We start from the raw sequence: 6,925 nt of genomic DNA, 5'->3' as shown, positions 1-6,925 counted from the left end.
CTATATGCAAAATGCAATGTGAGTAAGTATGTTCCGAGGGTCGAAAACAAAGGCCCAATGAGTTGAAGTGGGGGATCTAGGAGCTTTGGGTTCATGCGTGAGACTCACTCTCTCTCTCTCTCTCTCTCTCTCTCTCTCTCTCTCTCTCTCTCTCTCTCTCTCTCAACAAGGACCAAGAAACGTTTAGGTACTTCAAAATTGAATAAGTTTTAGAGAGCCCTTTGTCGCAAAACTGTCCCTTTAGAATAGTTTGTGACACATGTATCATGCACTACTTTTTTGATGAGTCAATGACCTCTTGGTACTTAGGAAGTACTTGAAATACCCTTAAAATTTCAGTTCCTCTCATTATGGTGAGAAGGAAATAGTGAATAGTATTTATATAGATGAGCACGAATCAAGAAGTGGTTCAAGTTTGAGCATAGAGATGCCCTTAAAATTCCAGTTCCTCTCATTGTGGTGAGAAGGAAATAGTGAATAGATGAGCACGAATCAAGAACTGGTTCAACTTTGAGCATAGAGATGATAGAGACAATGTTTTCTCAATAAATATATGTATTTATTTTCCTCTCCCTTCCATGTGTATCTATGTGCAGGGAGTAAAATGGACCTAACTTGCACTACACCTATACCTCTTGCATGTGCAAACAATGATGCAAGCTCCTTTCACATAGAAATATATACTTCAATCACTGATCATGAATCCATTGTGACATCTCTTCCTCTTCATAGTGTGTGTGGTGCAAAGAGGCTAACCCGGATGTTGGGTGGGCTAACCAAGAGACAAGTTCTTGAATCTCTTGAAGCAATCAAGTCCTCCTGCGCGAGTAGAGGCAACTCAGTTGAGCACTATGGATATGCTTTGAACACTTAGCTCCAACAATCAGGTTGAGAGTGGAATTATGTGGAATTTGCATGATGAAATGAAAGAGACCCAGTAAAAGATCTTGGAGAATCAAGTGTACTTACAGGCAGCCATCGCTCGGATTGAGGCAGTCAATCCATCGCTCGGATTGAGGCAGTCACAACGACAGATCTTGGAGTTTCTTGGAATTTTTTGTAGAGAGGTCTTGGGAATTCCTGGGGGCCAACACAATGACCAAGGTCGTGCCCTAGATGAAATTGTACCCACTTTAAGGAGCAATATGAACAAACTAAGTGCCTTAACAAAGCTACATGATTCTAGGGTTTCAAAGATTCGAACCGCTTCAAATAAATTGGGCGCTTTAACAAAGATACGAGGTTCTGAAGTTTCAAAGATTTGAGCCACTTAAAATAAACTAAATGCAATGGCCAAATACAATTTGCCAAAGCCAAATAATCGTATTGGCTACAATGCACGTGAACGAAGTGCAAACTGCTTATGATATATGTACTTAAAAATTCCTTTTCTATGCAGCCAAAAAATAATAACTTTGCTTTATGTAAGTTTTTATACTTTAAATGAGAACTTTGTTTTATGTAAGTTTTTAGACTTTTTTAATTTATACATGTCAAAGCACCAAAGCTACGTTATGGTGTATCTTTCTCTACACATGTGATTGCACATGCCATTTAAAGAAATAGCAAGAATAGAGGGAAATGCAAATGGTGGGTGGGTGTGTGTGTGTGTGTGTGTGTGTGTGTGTGAGAGAGAGAGAGAGAGAGAGAGAGGGAAATGCAAATGGTGGGTGTGGGTGTGGGTGTGGGTGTGGGTGTGTGTGTGTGTGTGTGTGTGTGTGAGGGAAATGAAAATGGTGGGTGTGTGTGTGTGTGTGTGTGTGTGTGAGAGAGAGAGAGAGAGAGAGAGAGAGATGGATAAATGTGTAAATGTATACGGTAGGATAGAACTCATAGCACACATATATAAACTAGAATTATGGTGTATATACCACCCTCTCTCTCTCTCTCTCTCTCTCTCTCTCTCTCTCTTTTTCTTGGTCAAATGAAACATGGATTTATGAAGATTAAGCAATAGCAATTGATTACTAAAAAAACTAACATATATCCTCATTCTCATTCTTATTGTCTCTCATGCATCAAATTGATAAAGTTGAATCACAACAATTGAAATGGTCTCTACCTCCCTATTCTGCATTCTCTCCTCTCTCTCTCTCTCTCTCTCTCTCTCTCTCTTCCTTGAAAGATAAGGAGAAAAGAGGGATTATGGTACACCTTTATGTGTTTTTAGCTTAGTTTCATTGATAGTTTCCTTAATTAGTTTCCCCCCCTCTATGGAGAGCTCTTTTGCATTGTTGTCCATCCCCCCTCTCTCTCTCTCTTTCTCACACCCCCCCTCTCTCTCTCTCCTGACAACTTCCTTACAAGATAAGTAAAACTGCTAGGATTATAGTGTACATTCATGTGTTTTTAGTTTAGTTTCATTAATAATCAATGATTGAAGTTTCATAGTAGATGGTGTCTAGACCGCAAATGTTGCCCACAAGGCATGCAAGGCGTATTAGACAGCTTGATCAATCTCAAAGAGCTATGCGTGAAATAGCAAGAAATAGATCTAGGAACACTTTGTGTAATAAGGCATTGAGGGTCTTAGGATTACATCCACACATTTCTTATGAAAGAGACTGTTATGAGAGACCAGAACCACCCATTGTTGGCCAAGAGCCAGATCATGAGTGCATGGATATTCAGGTTGAAGTGCAAGCAATCTAGAGAAAATGTGCATAGAGCCTATATGAAGGTGGAAAGACATTGTTTGTCAATTTTCTCTCACTATGCATCTACTCCCATCTTGAAAATCCCTTCCATGGCACCAATTCTATTTGGAAAATGTTTGATACACAACTTAGGCTGCTTAGACTTTGAATGCTCCATATGTGGAGCTGCAGAATGGAAGGTTGAAGGAATAAGTATTCCTAATTTTGTACCAAAGTATTGTTGTTTGGATGGCAAGATCCATTTGCTGCCTTTGAGTGAGCCGCCCCCAGAACTAAAAGATTTGATGTGATTCTCTACTCGAAGAGGCAAAAACTTCTTAAAGAATATTTGTGGATACAATAATGCACTTGCATTTGCCTTTTTGGTGGTTCCGGGGAAGAGGAGTTTACACATTTAAAGCACATGGTTGTATATATCACAACATTGGTCCTTCAATGCCAATTGAAGGACGTGATGAAGTTCCTCCATTTACACAATTGTATTTTTTTGACACTAAGCATGAGCTACAAAATAGACTACTTCATGTTCCACACTTGGACATTGAAGTATCACAAACTTTACAAGAAATGATGTATACGGTGAATCCTTATGCTCATGCATTTCACACTGTAGGTGCTATGGTTAATGGATCTATTGTTTCAGAATCAAGATGGTGATCACTAAAGCTCGCTCTAATGGGTGGCAATATCTTACTCCCCGTGATGGTGAAATTGTTGCTATATTGCATGGGCAAGGCGATGAGAGAACTATAGGGCATTGTGACATAGTACTAAATCTTTGAGGAGGAGAGTTAAAAAGAATTCTAATTTTCATCAATCTTAAATGCCTCTTATATATGTTCTTTTGTTTCCAATGGGAGAAGATGGATGGCATCCTTCGCTAGAAAGCGGATCTAGATAGAAAATTACACAAAAACAATACTATAGTTTTTGAATACAAATAAGAAATGACTCAGATAAGTGTCTCTTACAGGGTGGTAGATTACTCCAGCAATATATTGTGGATGCATATAGTTCCACGGAGAACTCACGTTTGTTGTGGCTAAGAAATAATCAGAGGATACTCTATGCTGAGGTCTATCAGGGGTTGGCTGATATGGTTCAGGCTAGGGATGGTACTGATGCTAGTTTGGGACAAACTGTTGGGCGTAGAATTGTCTTGCCCTCTTCTTTCATTGGAGGACCAAGATACATGTGCCAATTGTACCAAGATGCCATGGCAATTGTTCGTAAGAGGAGAAAGCATGATCTATTCATAACATTTACATGTAATCCACGATGGCGAGAAATAGAAGAAGCATTGCTACCAGGAAAAAGTGCTACAGATTGTCTAGATCTAACTGCATGTGTATTCTATCAAAAGTTTAAAGACATGATGCATTTGCTTATCAAAAAGGCTGTCTTTGGAGATGTTGTTGGCCATGTATGTGCGATCGAGTTTCAATTTCCACATGCACTATATTGTTGATTTTAGCATCTGAGTACAAACCAATGAAAGCATCCCACTATGATAAGTTGGTGTGCGTTGAGCTCCCAGACAAAGAGCTATTTCCAGAGTTGCATAGTGTGATTAGTTGTTGCAATATTCACGGACCATGTGGTCCCTTGAATTCAAATTCTCCACGTATGATTAATGGAAAATATAGGTTTAAATATCCATGCAAATTTACCCTATCTACAAATGTGGATGAAAGTGGATATCCTACGTATATGAGACAAGATAATGGAAGTTTTGTTCAATTAAGAGATTGCAAGCTAGACAATAGATGGGTTGTTCCATACAACGCATTTTTATCGTTGAGATGTAAAGCACACATCAATGTTGAGGTTTGCTCAACCATTTCTGTTGTAAAGTATTAGGACAAGTATGTATATAAGGGCATGATTGAGCCATCGTTATCATGAAGGTGTTTTTGACGAGATTAAGAGCTATCTTGATGCACGATATGTTTTTGCATTTGGATCTATTCGGTAAATTTATGGTTTTGACATGCATGAAGAGAAGCCTAATATCCAAAGATTGCAAGTTCATCTTCCCAATCAAAATATTGTAAATTTTTTCGATTCAGATGATTTGGCTGAGTTAGAAAATAACAACAAAGTTAAGAAGACAACACTCACTGAGTGGTTTGTTGTAAACCAAAATCATCATGAGGCCCATATACTAACATATGCTGACTTCCCTACTATGTGGGTTTGTTTCACAAGACTAAAAAAAAATGGACACAGAGGCAATTGGGAGATATGTACAACATTGTCCCCACTGCCGAAGATGTTTACTATATACAGATTTTGCTAACCATATGTAAGGGATGCAAGTGTTATGATGACTTGTGAACATATGAAGGACATGTTTATGCTACGTTCAAAGAGGCTTGCAATGCTAGAGGGCTATTGCAAAGTGATGAGGGAGTGGATCACATGCTTGGAAGAAGCCTCTTCTTTCCAAATAGGATTGCAATTGCGCCAATTGTTTGCTATTATATTGGTATATTGTGAGCCACTATGTCAAGGGGACATTGTGGGATAGGTTTTCTCTTGAGCTTTCTGAAGAGTATGCATATACTTTAAACATGCGTGCACTGGATGCAAGCATTCATGAAGAATTTGCTAAAAGTTTGGCACTTTGTAATCTGCATTCTTTGCTCCAACAATATGGTAAGAGGCTCTCTCACTATCCCGGGATGCCTCCAATTGATCAAAGTTTTATGTTTTTAAGTAGGAGTAGTGTGTTAGCAGAAAAGACCATGTACGATACTACCGAACAATGTAGCATAGCAAAACAAATGGAAAGGTCTCTAAACAATGGCCAACATGATGCTTACAATTGTGTGCTACAAGCAGTTGAGCAAAGTGGAGGGGGTGTCTTCTTTGTAGATGGTCCGGGGGGGTCTGGAAAAACCTATGTTTATAATGCATTGCTTGCACGGCTTCAAGGTGAATGTAAGGTAGCATTGGCATGTGCATCATCTCATGTTGCAGCTTTGCTCCTTAACAATGGAAGAACTGCACATTCGAGGTTTAAGACTCCTCTAGAATTAAATTCTAAGTCAACATGCAATATAAAAGTGAATAGCCAACTTGCTACATTGTTGAGAAGATCAGCTTTTATTATATGGGATGAAGCACCCATGACTCATCGCCATGCTTTTGAGGCAATAGATAGGACACTCAGAGATGTTTTATAAACAAACAGCCTGTTTGGTGAAAAGTTAGTTTTGCTTGGAGGTGACTTTAGGCAAATTCTACCAGTTGTATGCAAAGGTAGTCGAGCAGATATTGTGAATGCAACATTGTGTCATTCGTACATGTGGAGACACACAAGAATATTAAGGCTCACTCAGAATATGTGTGTGCAAAATTGTATGACAGATGCACATGAGAAACAATTTTCACAATGGGTTCTTGATATTGGTATTGGGAATATACATGATGGGGGAATTGTTGACAATATCACTTTGCCTACGAGCATGCTCCTTCAAAGAAACCATTTGTCAGATCTTATTGAGAGCATCTATGGAGATATTCAGAAAGTCGAGGATTATGCAAGATTCTTTAAAGATAGGGGAGTTCTTGCACCTTGAAATAGGGATGTAGATGTGGTCAATGATTATGCTCTGCGCAAGATGTGTGGATTTATAGGTAGTATTTGAGTGCAGACTCACTATGCAAATCAGAAGAGAGCAGTGCTTTGTCTACAATTGAATTTTTAAATAGCTTGGATTTAGGTGGAGGATCTCCACCACTTGTGTTGTGTCTAAAAGAAAATGCTCCAGCCATGCTATTGCGCAATTTGGATCCAAGAAGGGGACTTTGTAAAGGCACAAGTTTAATATGCAGATAGTTTCATTGTAGAGTCATAAAGGCAGAGATAATTGTGGGTTCCAACTTTGGAGGCCGAGTATTTCTTCCAAGGATAGATTTCATTTTGCTGAAAATTCTCAGGGACTACCCTGCCAAATGAGGCACAGACAGCTTCCTATAAGGCTGGCATTTGGGATGACCATAAATAAAGCACAAGGACAAACATTAGGCTTCTTGGGATTATATTTGGCAGCACCCGTTTTTTCACATGTTCAGATATATGTGGCAATGTCACATGTATATACCTCAGTTTTTGTAAAGGTTGTGTCAAGGATGATAATGAAGCAGAGTTGACTCAGACTCCGAATATTCTATTCAAAGAAGTGTTGTAGGCTGCAAACACAGTGGGGTAAAGCATGCACAAATGGAATATTGAAATTGTAGATGCAAGACATCTTCTTTTA

The sequence above is a fragment of the Adiantum capillus-veneris genome, chromosome 17, assembly GCF_014529385.1.
Source record: "Adiantum capillus-veneris isolate H3 chromosome 17, ASM1452938v2, whole genome shotgun sequence".
Classification (NCBI taxonomy): Eukaryota; Viridiplantae; Streptophyta; class Polypodiopsida; order Polypodiales; family Pteridaceae; genus Adiantum; species Adiantum capillus-veneris.
Note: the sequence above shows the minus strand (reverse complement) of the source record.